This window comes from Trachemys scripta, chromosome 24 (assembly GCF_013100865.1).
Source record: "Trachemys scripta elegans isolate TJP31775 chromosome 24, CAS_Tse_1.0, whole genome shotgun sequence".
Taxonomy (NCBI): domain Eukaryota; kingdom Metazoa; phylum Chordata; order Testudines; family Emydidae; genus Trachemys; species Trachemys scripta.
The window spans coordinates 10,206,733-10,221,438 of NC_048321.1; the positions used below are offsets into that span (position 1 = coordinate 10,206,733).

At 49.8% G+C, this 14,706-nt stretch overlaps 1 protein-coding gene across 2 annotated transcripts in view; it reads right to left on the reverse strand.

The window, feature by feature from the left end:
- BCAN (brevican) overlaps window positions 1-11,763 on the reverse strand; it is a 52,379-nt gene extending 40,616 nt beyond the window's left edge. The window contains exons 1-2 of one of the 2 annotated variants that reach the window (XM_034756797.1): window positions 11,689-11,763; window positions 11,054-11,194 (exon numbers count right to left, since the gene is read on the reverse strand). The gene's annotated coding sequence lies outside the window, so the exon portion shown is untranslated. Of the gene's footprint in view, window positions 1-11,053; window positions 11,293-11,688 lie in introns of those variants that run through there. The other variant, XM_034756796.1, reaches the window with a different exon arrangement.
- Between the last annotated feature and the right edge of the window lie 2,943 nt (window positions 11,764-14,706).

The window sequence follows — 14,706 nt, forward strand, 5'->3', positions numbered from 1 at the left end:
ACGCTCACACAGTAGCAGAGGTACGATAGAATCCTGACTCCCCGTCTGCTCTAACCACTACACAACATTCTCCTCCCACGGCTGGGAAGAGAATCTAGGAGTCCTGGACATTAAATACCTCTTTTACTATAGGAATTCCAGCCCCCGTGTCCAGTAGAAAATCTGCAAGCCCATTCCCGACTCGGATGCTTAAATGGGGGTGCCCCCAGACATCTATTGTTATGGGTTGCTGGAAAATGCATTCCGAGTTGCAGGGAGGGCTGGCCTATGCACAGGAATTAGTAGCAATCGGGTCAATCAATCCAGACGCCAAAACAGGCCCCTCGGCCACCTTCATCACTGCCTTTTATTCCTGCTTTTGAGCCTCCTTGCCAATCAGACGTGCCTGTAGCTGCGCCCACAGCTTCTCATTCTCTCCTTTGAGATCTAGATTCTCCTGTTTCAAGCGTTTCAGGCAACACCCATTCGCTCTCTCTATTTACTCCTCTACCTCTGATCATTCCAGGACCTCTCCAACCACGGCCACGGGGAGAGTCTCCAGGAAACCTAACTGTCCTAACCGTGTTCGCAGCTCACTGACAGGAGTTCCTTCGTGCCGTTTAACTGCCGTCTCCACTTTTTCAATCCATTCGTTCCGAGGCACGTGTCTGCCTCCATTCTCACGCCAAGCATGCCTCCGTTCTATCACCTCCAACACAAGTTGCTTCAAACCCTCGAGACCCGTATCCCGTGCTGTTAGCCTAACATACGTTTATAGTCTGTCAGCCAGTTTGGCCGGAGCCTCTCCTGGCATTCCTGTAATTCCTTTAAGTGCAGCTAATCCACTGGATAACTTAACATGCTTTCGAGCCACACGTTTAACCGTTTGTGTAACATCGTCATCAAAACCAAGTCAGTGCTCCCCACGGGGTTTGTACTAGAACTGGTTCCAGTAACATGTCAATTCCCACTGCTTTTAACAACTGCGGGTCAAGAGGGGATGATCCACCTGGGTCATTCCACATGTCCCCAGTGCAATCTCCATTCCAGTTGTCTCGTCTTCCATCTTTTAATTTAGCCAAGGATGCCCCCATCCTGCAGGTACTGTCAGAGCACTCGAAGCCTGCTCAGCAACAGGGGATGGTACCTGTTTCTTCGGCAGGTTTTCCACAGCTGTCTCCAATTTTTTGTTTTCCTGCTTTACCTGTTCGAGCGTATCGTGGGTCTGGACTGCCTGTTGCCCTGTTAGAAGATCTTGGGTTTTCCAGTGCTTGACTGCCTGGGTTGCTTCCTCCAGGGCTTTAGTTCTCTCTTCTACTTCCCTGGTTTTCTCCATTACTTGCCTGGCCAGGATGGTGGCGTGTTGTTTAAGCCATCATATTGCTATGGACTTTTATTGTTTTTATTATTATTTTTTAAAGCTTCTGTTTCTACCATTGCTTTACATATGCCAGTCCACGTTTCCCCACTTTCTTTTTTTAAATTCATATGAACCCCCTTTACTGGCAATCCAGCGGGTCCCCGAGTTATCAAACTCTGGGGATTTGAAGGGAGGGGGATAAGGGGGTTCCCTAGCTCATGGTTTTCTGTCATCGCGATTCCTCGCTTACTCACCAGATCAGCAGTGAGGGTCCGATGTCACCGGTGTGGTGCTCTGCTCAAAGTTGATAACGGTCGGCGGCGTGCACGTGTTCCCGCTGTGTGCGGCGCCGGCTCTGCACAGATCGCTGGCACAGCAAACCCGAGAGAACCCCCAATGACCACAGACTCCGATAAGGTACGAAGGCACCCGGCCAGGTTTATTGTCAAATGAAGCAAGTCTCTAGCTTCCCGGATCAGATGTCTACAGTTCTGCTAGTACAGATGTGCTCCCTGACAATGGACACAGCTCAGTCAGTGGCGGGATTTACCACTGCCCCCTAGGCCAGACAAAGACAACCCCTCAGGAGTGCATTCTTATACACAGATACAAGCAAGTTACACATCACTCCTGACGTATTGAGATACAACCCCTCTACATAGTAAGGTGCCACCTCTCACCTTGTACCCCATCCATCATATTACCCTTTTGCTCATGTCTTTAGGATGGATCAGCCTGTTCCTTGTTATCTGTGTGGAATGTGCACGTATCGGAGTTTTCGGTACCATCCTGGCACATGTTTATATCTCTAGTATCCAGTATCTTTTAGCCACATCAGCCCTGTGTTTTTTTGCAACATCAGCCCTGTCCTTGCCAGACTCTGAACAAGGCCTGCCTCTTGCTCACAGCTTAACTTTGCTTTATGTTAGCAAAGTCTTGACCATTACTTTAGTTCAGGCCTTAGGCCTCATACTTGGTCTCTGATACAAGGGTTTATGTTTCAGGGCCTCCTCTTACTACACCTCACAGGGCTGTTGTGAGGATAAATACACTGCAGATTGTGAGGTGCTCAGAGGAGGATATGATAGAGGTCTGTAAAATCATGAGTGATGTGGAGAAAGTGGATAAGGAAAAGTTATTTACTTGTTCCATAATATAAGAACTAGGGGCCACCAAATGAAATTAATGGGCAGCAGGTTTAAAACAAATAAAAGGAAGTTCTTCACACCGTGCAGTCAACCTGTGGAACTCCTTGCCTGAGGAGGTTGTGAAGGCTAGGACTATAACACGGTTGAAAAGAGAACTAGATAAATTCGTGGAAGTTAAGTCCATTAATGGCTATTAGCCAGGATGTGTAAAGCCTCTGTTTGTCAGATGGTGGAGATGGATGGCAGGAGAGAGATCACTTGATCATTGCCTGTTAGGTTCACTCCCTCTGGGGCACCTGGCATTGGCCACTGTTGGCAGACAGGATACTGGGCTAGATGGACCTTTGGTCTGACCCAGTATGGCCGTTCTTATGTTCTTCTTAGACAAGTTTCTTAGAGGTGGGGCACATGTGGCAAGGCTAACATGGGGCCGCCTCTTCCCCTGCTGAACTAGGGTGACCAGATGTCCCGATTTTATAGGGACAGTCCCGATTTTGGGGGTTTTTTTTCTTATATAGGCTCCCATTACCCCCCACCCCCATCCTGATTTTTCACATTTGCTGTCTGGTCACCCTATGCTGAACAATGTTCATGGGGGATTTAAAGCCAGGCTACAGTATCTTAGATCAGTGGAGAGTTCACATGGCTTCATCTTGGGGCTAGGAGTCCCCTATTCTGTGGCTGTACAGCGCCTAGCACCGTGACTGGGGCTCCTAGAGGTTACTGCAATACCAATTATTATTAACAACCCTCCCCTCCCCGTATCCCTCAACAGAAGGGAGTGGAGGCAGGGAGAATCCCCAGCCAGATGGAAGGTGGGACCTGGTATGGCAAAGGCTGAGAACAACTGAACTAAGGTGGAACATTGGCTTATGAGCTCTGAGTTCTGTGTTGCCCAGCAAGAATCTCCCCCATTGCGACCGCCTGTGATTACGAACGACCCTGTCGCTGTTTTTCATAAGAGTTAGGGTATTGGCAGCAGAGTCCTGAGTGTTGCTATAAGGTATATTGCTGTACATGCAGCCACTTCTGGAGTGAGTCACTTAGATCACCACAAATTTCCCCCCCTGCCATTTCAGCAGGGTACAGTATTCTTCATCACTTCCTGCTCCAAATCGTGATGGACCATGTGTGGTTAAACAGCTGCCTCTTCTCAGCCCAGAGGTGGCTGCATTCATTGCTGCTTACATTATAGTAACACTCACGGTGCTAGGCACTGTTCCTCCCCCTTGTAAGAGACAGTCCCTGCCCCCACAAATTGTACAACCTAAGTGGACAAAGGAAGGATTACCATCACCCCTACATATGTGGCAGGGGTGGCTCTAGCTTCAGCAGCTTGCCTGCGGGAGGTCCCCAGTACCGCGGATTTGGCGGCTTGCCTGTGGGAGGTCCACCGGTCCCGCGGCTTCGATATACCCACCACCGAATTGCCACCGAATCCAGGGGACCGGCAGACCTCCCGCAGGCATGCCGCCGAAGGCTGCCTGACTGCCGCCCTCGCAGAGTCCCGCTTGGAGCGCTGGTGCCTGGAGCCGCCGCTGATATGTGGGGAGCTGAAGTGCAGAGGGAAGATGTCTCTTACTCTACATCACATAGTAAGACTGTAGCACCAGTGAGAATTAAACCCAGATCTCTAGAGCGCTAACTGCCTTAACACAGCCAGTCTTCTGCATAACATCAGCATTGGCTGAAGTCAGTTTTCTAGGTAGATTTGTTTTTTGGGGGGGGGGGGGTACAGAGATGTTTTGGTGTAAGGCCTTGTGACCATAATGCTCTTCTAGAATAACTCTTCTGGAATAATTTAGCAATTCTGGAATAACTCCTTTGTGTCGATGCTCTATTCTGGCTAATGAGGTAGTAGGAATTCAGGACGTGATCCGTGCTATAGGTTATCATAATTTTTCCATAGCTAGCAACATTTGCCCTACAAGTGATGCTGGATTCTGCGTACCTGTTACCAGCACCATCCAAATAGAAGCCCAGGCCTTCTGGCCAACAAGCAAAGGCAGCACTGTTACTGAAACGATCCTCCCACATGAACACCTACAAGACTTACTGATTGAACTGTTCCCCCCAGTGGAACACTTGCAGTTGGATATACATGATTTGGGGGCGGGAACCAAGGAATCCCTAATTCTAATAACTCAGTTGATCCAGCAGCAAATGAATGAAATAGAAAATGTACCAAGAGAGATGGAAACACCCTGGTGGGCAATTCCAGAGAGGATGTGACTTTACATCCAGTGGTCTGAACCCTTAGCGTAATCTTACTGGGAATCCAGGCTCTAACCATTGTTCTCATGGGAATGTGCTGTTACATGGTACGTCGAACCAAGAAAGCGAAGCTACAGCGCCACGTGAAGAGGGGGATGGAAATGCCAATCAATACTGCTGTGGTAATGAATAATCATTTTAAGGAGTGAGGTGTTAATGCATACGTTTAAGGCCCTTCGTATGTCATGTATAGTAATCAGAACATATTGCCCCTTGTATATGTTCATATATTCCTATTATCACTATCATTTAGATATAGGGTGACCAGACAGCAAATGTGAAAAATTGGGACGGGGTCGGGGGTAATAGGAACCTATATAAGAAAAAGACCCCAAAATCAGGACTGTCCCTATAAAATCGGGACATCTGGTCACCCTATTTAGATTTAACGAAGCCCATAGTGTAAAATAACAAATGCTGGTGAAGGCCATCTCATGCCATTCTGTAAAGTTAATAATACGCAAGCACAAACCTCACACCTCAGTCAAGGTCCCGGGCCTAACATTCCCAGGCCTAACATTCCCAGGCCCAATATAAGGGACTGAAAACAACTGGAAAATAAAATGAGTCTACCAGTCATACGAGGGAATGTGCAGACTAAGTGACGGATGGGGCGTGAGTGTATGGATGGTAAAATAAGGTAACCACATAACAGTGTTTAGCCCATTGGGTTGTCTTCGGCCCATGCATTATGCTTTTCTGGGACAATGGGTAAACATCCTCCCCATAAAAAGACAAAAAGTGGAGGAATGTGGTAGGATGAGGCCCTGAAACATAGGCCCTGTATGATGCCTAAGGCCTGAACTGAAGTAATGGTTAAGACTTTGCTAACAGAAAGCAAAGCTAAGCTGAGAGTCAGAGGCAGGCCCTGCTCACAGACGCTGGCAAGAAGAAGGCTGACATTGCAGGTATACACACAGCTAAAAGGTACCAAGCGCCAGTAAGATAAACACGAGCCAGGATGGTACCAGAACATTCCGATACTAGCACATTCCACACCGATAACAAGGAACATGCTCCCCTACAGGCTGGGGACTGACTGGCTAAGCAGCAGTTCTGCAGAAAAGGACCCGGGGATTACAGTGGACGAGAAGCCGGATATGAGTCAGCATTGGGCCCTTGTTCCCAAGAAGGCCAACGGCATATTGGGCTGCCTTAGTAGGAGCATTGCCAACAGATTGCGGGAAGTGATTATTCCCCTCTATTCGGCACTGGTGAGGCCACACCTGGAGTATTATGTCCAGTTTTGGTCTCCCCACTACAGAAGGGATGTGAACAAATTGGAGAGAGTCCAGCGGGGCGCAACGAAAATGATTAGGGGGCTGGGGCATGTGACTTATGAGGAGAGGCGAGGGAACTGGGGTTACTTAATCTGCAGAAGAGAAGAGTGAGGGGGGATTTGATAGCAGCCTTCAACTATCTGAAGGGGGTTCCAAAGAGGATGGAGCTCGGCTTATCTCAGTGGTGGCAGATGACAGAACAAGGAGCAGTGGTCTCAAGTTGCAGTGGGGGAGGTCTAGGTTGGATATTAGGAAACACTATTTCACTAGGAGGGTGGTGAAGCACTGGAATGGGTTCCCTAGGGAGGTGGTGGAATCTCCATCTTTAGAGGTTTTTAAGGCCCGGCTTGACAAAGCCTTGGCTGGGATGATTTCGTTGGTTTTGGTCCTGCTTTGAGCAGGGGGTTGGACTAGATGACCTCCTGAGGTCTCTTGCTCGAAACAACATGTACAAGGCGAGAGGCGGCACCTTACTACGTAGAAGGGTTGTACCTCAGTACGTGAGGAGTGAGTACCTTTGTTGTTTGTACCTTTGTATAAGAATGCACCCCTGAAGGGTTGTCTTTGTCTGGCCTAGGGGGCAGTGGTAAATCCCGCCACTGACTGAGCCGGTCCATTCTCCAGGGGCACATTTTGGTAGTATGTCCTGTAGCCTAGGGTCTGCTGGAAACTATTACTGTGCTTCGTTTGACAATAAACCTGGCCGGGTGCCTTCGTACCTTAACGGAGCCTGTGGTTATTGGGGGTTCTCTCAGGTCTGCTGTGTCGGGGTCTGCAGAGCCGGGGCAGCACACATGCAGCCGAGTGTTATCATCATTAAACAGTGCAGGGGCCCATACCGGTAACATCTGATGACACAGGCATCCTGCCTCCCAACCCCGGGCGGCAACGTCTAGCCCATGCCACCTGCCTTTATGATTCCGCTAAGAAGCGGACAGCAAGGTGACGTCACTTATAAACCTCCGGAGCGCTTCTGAAGAACGAAACAGCCATAAATAAACGTCCGGTTTGGGCTGCGCGGTGAGCGAGACGAGCGTTTCCCACCCTGCCTGCTGTTTGGCGTAAAGATTCAGGGAGCCCTCTGGCAGCAATAAGGAAAAGCGACAGGTTTGGATTTTTTGCTTGGGGGTTTCTTGGCAGGTTTCAAAGCGCTGGGGAATTGAGATGTCGGAGGAGGAGGAAACTGTGGCCAAAACCAGCCTCCGGGCCGTGAGCTCTCAAGAGCAACCCCTTTGTCTAGCTTCCCTTAACAGCACCAGTGTATTCCGTTCCTATTGCCTAGCCCCGGCCTCCTCCTCCCCTTGCACATAGTAGGTGTAAGAGCCTTCTCCGCTGCATCCCGGGGTGTCTCTGTTTCTCAGCCTTGCCACCTCCGTTCAGAGCTTGGCTAGAAAACGGCCTTTCCCCTTGTCCTTACGGTGGGAAGTGTTGCGGGGGATCAAAGATCTAGGGTTGTGTTGACTCTGCAAGCTGCTAAACCCCCTAGGCAGGTGGCTGGGAGATGAAACCAACCCCATGGGATCGCTAAAAGAACAGGCGTACTTGTGGCACCTTACAGAGTAACAAATTTATTTGAGCACAGGCTTTCGTGGGCTACACTTAATGCCATTAATTCTGGAAGGCGCTCAGATACTACCGTGACAGGCGTGGTACAAGAACCCAAAACCCAGATCCCAGGACCACCAACACTGGGGGAAAGTTCTGATCCAAACTGGCTCTCCTTTGGGGCCCCCCTGTGAAGGGCGGAGTTTCCTCCATCTTAACAAAATCTCCTTGCAGCAGGCCAGGCAGTGCTGGTTAGTGGCTAGGTCATTGGGATAGGCGTTGGGAAACCTGGGTCCTAGTCCCGGCTTCGCAGCTGACCTGGGGCAAGTCATGTCTCTGTGTGCCTCAGTTTCCCCTCACCTATTTAGACGGTCAGCGCTGCAGGATAGGGGCTGTCTCTTACTGTGGGGCTGCTGTGCTTAAAGTGGTCTGAACAAAACGAGGGATTCGATCCTAAACTGGGAGCGGCAGCTTTAGAAAGAGGGCTTAAATTGCACGACCCAACTCAGTGTGTAGATTTTGATCGGGGGGGTGGGGGGTTGACCCCCTCCCTCCACTTTAAATTACTCCCCTCACTTTAAGCACTGTAGCCCAGATCTTCATGTGTTTCGGCCTTTCACTCCAGTGGGAGTTAGGTGCCTTGAGGATTTGGGCTGGTGTGTCTACCACACTTGGCTGCTGATCTAGGTTGGACCCTCTAGCCCTTACCATAATAATGCTAAATTAATTCCCTCACCAGCCTGGAAACTGAGGCCTGGTCTCCACTGGGAACTTCCAGCGCCATACACCCCTGGTGTAGACAGTGCTAGGTGGACAGAAGAATTCTTCCATCCCCTCTGGCAGTCACCTCTCGAGGAGGTGGATTTCCTACTCTGACAGGAGAACCGCACCCATCGGCGGAGGTAGCGTGAGCGTCCTTTTAAGTGGAGACATGCCGTCTGGAACTCCGTCCTAATACTGAGGTGTTGGAGCAGAGAGCCTGATTCTGCCATGCTCCCCGGCAAAGCTGTCATTGATTTCAACAGGCTGAGGGTCGGGCCAGGGTGGATAAAAATCAATGATGTTTTTTAAAAAATCGGGTTTTTTGTATTTAAATCGGATTTTTGAAGAAAAACCCTATCTAAAGATAGTTTTAATTAAGACACATTATAGCTCAAAGATATCCCCTCATGGAATAGGGATTATAAATTCTAATTCTAGAGTAGGAGACAATCTATTCATGTCATGTTTAAGAAAAGTTTTGTAAGTGAGTTCCAATAGTTCATGGATTAGGGACCCAATCTTATGGGGTTCCAGGGGCTTCTGTATTGATTATTTAGGTTACTCTTTCTATCTACCCAATGGGACTCAGTGCTCAGTCTAGAAGATACCATCAGAGACGCTTGGTTTTGCAGTTCTCAAACTGTGGATTTGTGTCTCCAGAGATAACATGCTTGTTAACAGCAATATTGTTTTTAAATAAATAAATAAATGAGAGAGGTGAGAAATGAGACCTCAACCCTATTGTCCCTCTGCAAATTTGTGTACGCAGAGTCAATCCCTTACCTCTCGCTAAAAGTGCAAAGTTTCAAAAAGTTCAATGACTAGAAGATTGTTGGGGGCGGAATAGAACTGGACAAGGAGAAGAAGTCTGGACATAAATGTGAGACGGAGCGACAGGCAGTAGAAACAAAAGTGAAACTGTTTGAGCAGCATATTCCAGAATGCACTTTTGTGTAGAAATCCACAATCAAATCGAGTTTTCTTGACTAGTGATTTAAATCACGTCCACTCTGGGCTGGGTCCGTTAGCTCCACACGGGCTGCACGATGGGGCTCGCAGGGCATAGGGTGTATTTGTGGGCTGGTTCCGGCTCGTTGTATCACAGACAATAAACGTGCCGTTGCCTTGCATGGGGCAGGTTAGTTGTGAGCTAGCAGGTGGAGTTTCTGGGGGGTCATTGCAACTGACCAGGTACATGGGGTTGGATGCGGCTGGCCTTCCGTGCTTCTCCGTGGACCCACTAGGGAATCTGCAATGCTGGGTTTTGTTTTGCAAACTCATGAAACTGAGTTATCCCAGCCCCCACCTCCTCCCCATTTCCCTGCAAAACCTTCCTCCAGGAAACATACTAGGCTTCTGCCGCAGAAGGGCTGCAAAGGGTGTCTTGTTGATGTCCAGGCCGCTATGCTCCTTCCAGCTGCATAACGCAGGGAGAAGAACCTCTGCATCAAACCCAACACCTGAGAGCTGATTCCAAGCAAGCTCTCCAGCCGCTTAGCTGGCCTCTTCACCACAGTAGACAATCACCTCTCCAGCATGGGTGCATTTAGCCTCACCGCACCCCTGGGGAAGAGAGCAGCCGCATCCCCCATTTTAGAGGGGGGGGGAACTGAGGCACAAGGTGGATGGAGTGGATTGTCCAAGGTCACACACAGCAAGAACCCAGGTCTTCTGGATCCCAGCCCAGTGCCGGAGCCACTAGCCCTTAGCACGCGCACGCGCACACACACACACACAAAATTGGCGGTCTCAGCAGAAAGCCCACGGAGCGAGTTACATTGAACCTGCTCCGTTATAGACAGTCTGGCCGGGGCAGAGCTCAGAGGAGCATTAGCAGAAGTTTAGCACAGGCTTGCCCTGCCAATGCCTAGACTGTGCCAGCCCTCTAGGTACGAACAGCAGGTGCCAGTTCCAGGGCTGTTAATGTAGACGGAACACGGGCCAGTGGTAAATTCTCTCTTACGTGCCACTTTAAAAAAAAAAAAGGGGGGGGAAATAAAAATAATGAAAACCCAGGGCTGGAGCCAGGAAGGAGTGAGAGGACGAGGGAGTTTGCACACGTAACACAAAGGAGGAGGCAGTCTATTAAAAGGCTTGCTCGCCCACAAATAACATTGTTCAGTGCGGAGAGAGAAACCCTGGAACATCGCAGATCCAAGGACAAATCCCCGAAGTAGCCACGTGAGGGGCCGAGGCTGAAGTGACGAGCGTCCCTCCTTGATTCCCTGCCTGCTGCACACAGCTGAATGTTGCAAGTGGCATATTTACAGCATGTCCTCTCGTGCATCAATTGCAACACACACGCCGCCCTCCCCCCCTTAACAAAAAATTGTTTGCACTGGAAAATGGATCTGCATGTCAAACTCTGCAATAGAGATCTCATTCCCTGTCTGAGCTTTCCTCTGACTTTGTCATTCAAAAAAAGAGAAGGGACTGAACAATAAATCTATTTGCACTTGGAAAAACAAACCCAAGGGCCAAATCGTGAGTCCTTTATTATGGGTGAGCCCCGTCGCCCCATTACATCAAGGGGAACACTCATGGGAGTAGCTGCCTGCTCCTTGGCGAGGCTGGGAAAGGATTCACAACCCAGCCCCAAAAGAATCCAGAAGAAACCAAAGAGCCCAACCTTGATCCAAGTGCAGCAATTTTCTGTCCCCCCTGTTCCCAAGGAGGAAACAGCTGAATCAAAGTCATTCACTCACCTCTCCTGAGAAGGCAGCCGGCTGGCAGGGTGGAAATTCACTCGAGGCGTGCGGGTGCTGATCTTGCGAAGGGAGACGGAGAGCGAGAACTTTTCCTCCGGAGCTGGGCTGGATCTTGCAGTGGGCCAATGCAGAGGTGAACTGCAGTTATTCCAAGAGAGAGCACAGATCACATATACAGCCAGGAGCTCAGACAGCAGGCGAGGCAGGACCCAGTTTGAAACAAGCTCCCTGATGCACAGACACACACACAAAACCTTCCCCCCTCCTTCTTTTATTCCCCCCCCTTTAAAAAAAGAGTGCCAAGAAATTACACAGCTTGACAAACGTATTTCTAATTCAACGCTGTGCTGGCAAAATCCGCCCCCCCCCCCCCCCCCTTTGCAACTGGCAAAGCCCAGCAGAATATCCCAAGAAGAGAGGGGGAAATTGAAGCAGGGTAGATTTTTAATCCACTGCACCAAAACTTGCTGATGCCCCTGAGTTGCATCTGCTTCTGCTCTGGAGAAATGCAGGTTTTCTTTTCCCCTGTCTAGTCCCCTTGTCCTGCTCATCTCCTCATTGCACCCCAGGGGTTTAAATAGACACACGCGTGGCTACCTGCCGTAGCCAGCAGCATGGATGTTAGTCGACACCTTTATGCATCATTGCAGATTGCAAGCAGAAATGCACAAACCCGCCCTGCCCTATCCCTATTTTTCGGGGGGGGGGGGGGGCAGTTTGGACCCCGGACTGAGTTATTTTCAGCCTTTGGCGGAAGGCACAAAGGGGCAGGATGGAGGGCTGCTGCTTTGTAATGTAAATTACCCGGAGTCTTTGTGAGCGTTGGGGGAGCCCGGATGGATCCGAGTGGCTCAAAAACTCGTCTCTCTCTCTCTCTCCCCAATAGAAGTTGGTCCAATAAAAGATATGACCTCACCCGCCTCGTCTCTCCAATATCCTGGGACCCACACGGCTCCAGCGACACATTTGGCTGAAGTTCGCGCCAGCAAAGTTTGCGACAGTCGAGAACCTGGGATGGTTTTTTTTCCTGCTTTAATAGCGGGTGTTCAGCTCCGATGGGCACCTGGCGTCAGTGGTGCAGGGTGGGGAATGAAATCCTGTTCACTTTATTATCCTTCTTACCATATCGCCTGGGAGTCCCAGTCATGGCCCAGGACCCCAGGGCGCTCGGTGCTGTACTGACACAGAACAGAAAGACAGTCCCTCCCCCAAAGAGGTTCCAATCTAAGCGCACATCTGCATTTGAGCTGGGAGGTGTAATTCCCAGCGCCGATAAATGTATCTGTCCATATGTCTCTATATGGCTCGGGCCAGTGGACCACTGGGTCCGGCAGGATTGTATTTGGGGCAGCTAGTCTGAGCAGATGCCTTAGGGTGGCCAGACAGCAAGTGTGAAAAATCGGGATGGGGGTGGGGGGTAATAGGAACCTCCTATACAAGAAAAAGACCCAAAAATCGGGACTGTCCCTATAAAACCGGGACATCTGGTCACCCTAAGCTGCGTATTCACAACAGGATAGGCAAGCAGAGTTAGCGCAGGTACGTCCACAAGAGCTGGGAATCACAGCTGCCGGCTCAAATGTAGATGTGCCCGAAGTATAAGAGACAACCGATGGCACAGAGAGCCCGACAGGGAAATACAATGGAACGTCTGTCAGCCTCACTGTTCCCAAGTGCAGTACGTTCCATGAGGCCTCCTGGATGGCTTCAGTTGCAGAAAAGACTAGGTAGCTTTTCCCCCATGAGAACCCGCTTCCTTCCAGGCCTTGAGTGGAACCCTCCGTGCCTCAGTTTACCGATCTGGAAAAGGAGGCGGAGAATAAGGGCCTAATCAAATCACAAAGGGGTCCTGTTTAAGTGCTTGGAAATCCTGGATAAGGCCATGCAGGGGCTAAGTATTGGCACTACATTGTCAGTTGAGTGGAGCCTGATTCTGAAGTGACTCCAGGGGTAAATCAGGAGTTGCTCCGTTAGAATCTGTGTGGTTTGGTTGTGCTGGTGAGTAAAGACTCTGTCCTCCCAGCCGCCACAGGTTCAAATCCTGGCAAGGCAGAGTAATCAATCTATTTCAGGCAAATTGTTTGGTGTTTGCTGGATACTCACTGAATGAGCATTTTAAAAATCAAGCTCCTGTCTGTCTGCCCTACATGGCCATTAAGTATTTCAGGGCGTTTCTCCTAAGAGTGGAGTTTTGCCTTCATTATGCTTGGCGGGAATCTCTCCTAAGCCACAATGTTGGTGCTCCGTGCCAACTGGCTGCAGACTTCCACCCCAGAGCTGGCTGCATGTCAGCAATGGTAGAGCCAAATTCTGCCATGGTTTATACAAAGGCATCTTCTTTTATGATTACGGTAGCACCTACAGGCCCCAGCTGGGATCAAGACGCATTTTGCTAGGGGCTGTACGTACCACATGCAGGTCAGTGGCAGAGCCAGGAACAGAACCGAGCTGTCCTGGTTTAGTGTCCTAGTCACTGGGCCACCCCGTCTTTAGAAGTTAATTGGATTTCATGGAAGTAACTACAGGCATAAATTGTGCGCTTCGTTTGTGACGGCCTTGGGCTCTCTTTGGAGGATAAAAGTTACTCTGAAAGGTCTTATATCCTGCAAGTAGGCTCCAGAGTAGAACTCCGTATTTTATAACTAGATCTCTCTCAAACATCCCTTACCAGAGGGCAGCAGGAGAGGGGCCTGTTGGATAACTGCTCCATGGAGTTTACAGAGAGCAGCAGCACCTGACTGGGATTAATCATTTATCACTTATCACTAGAATTAAGATCTAGTTAGCGGTGCTGTCTGAACACTGTGAAGCAGCTGCCAGGTTCCATCCCAGAGGTGGTGGCATTTTGGTGCTGGGTGAATGATCTTTGTGCAGTGTTGCTGTGCTCTGTCAAATAGCTGTGGCATCCTGCCCCAGAGTGGCAGCATTTCAGTGCTGGGTGAGTGACCCCTGTGCAGGCCATATCAGTACCTTGGAGTGATGTCTGAAAGGTAGCACAGTGCCAGCATCACCATTTTACAGGTGGGGAAACTGAGGCAAAGAGAGTACGTGACCTGCCCGAGGTCACCAAGGAAGTGTGTTAGGAAGCTAACCACGAGATCACGCTTTGGCTAGGTAGAAGCATACAGAGCCTGGAGAGAGGTGACCTTGTTTTAAGAAGGTTAGCAGAGGGGATGGGACATTAAGCAGCCATAGCTTGACTTGATGGAGGACCTGTGATTTGCCGGAGTCCAATCCAAACACGTAGGGCATGAATCAACATTACCTCCAGAGAGAGCAGAGCTGTCTGTCGACGCTCCTGCGACTGTGAAAAAGCCATCTGCGCTGAGACTGCAGACAAACGGACAGGAGAAGAGAGACTCCAGTCCAATTGGGTAGCCCGGGCTTTAAGGCTAAAGGAGAGGGGAGATGGAGATTTCCCTACAGAGTAAAAAATAAACAAGAAAGAAAAATCTGCTTCACCAATAAAAACACTGGCTTCCACTAGCAGAGTCGAGAGACTGTCCTAATGCCCATCCCCGGGCAGGCAATGATCTCAGGAGGCAGTGTGACCTAGTGGGTAGAACACTGCACTGGGACTCGGGAGATTTGGATTCTATTATCAGCACTGCCTGCTTGGTGACCTCAGGCAAGTCCTTCACCCCTTTGTG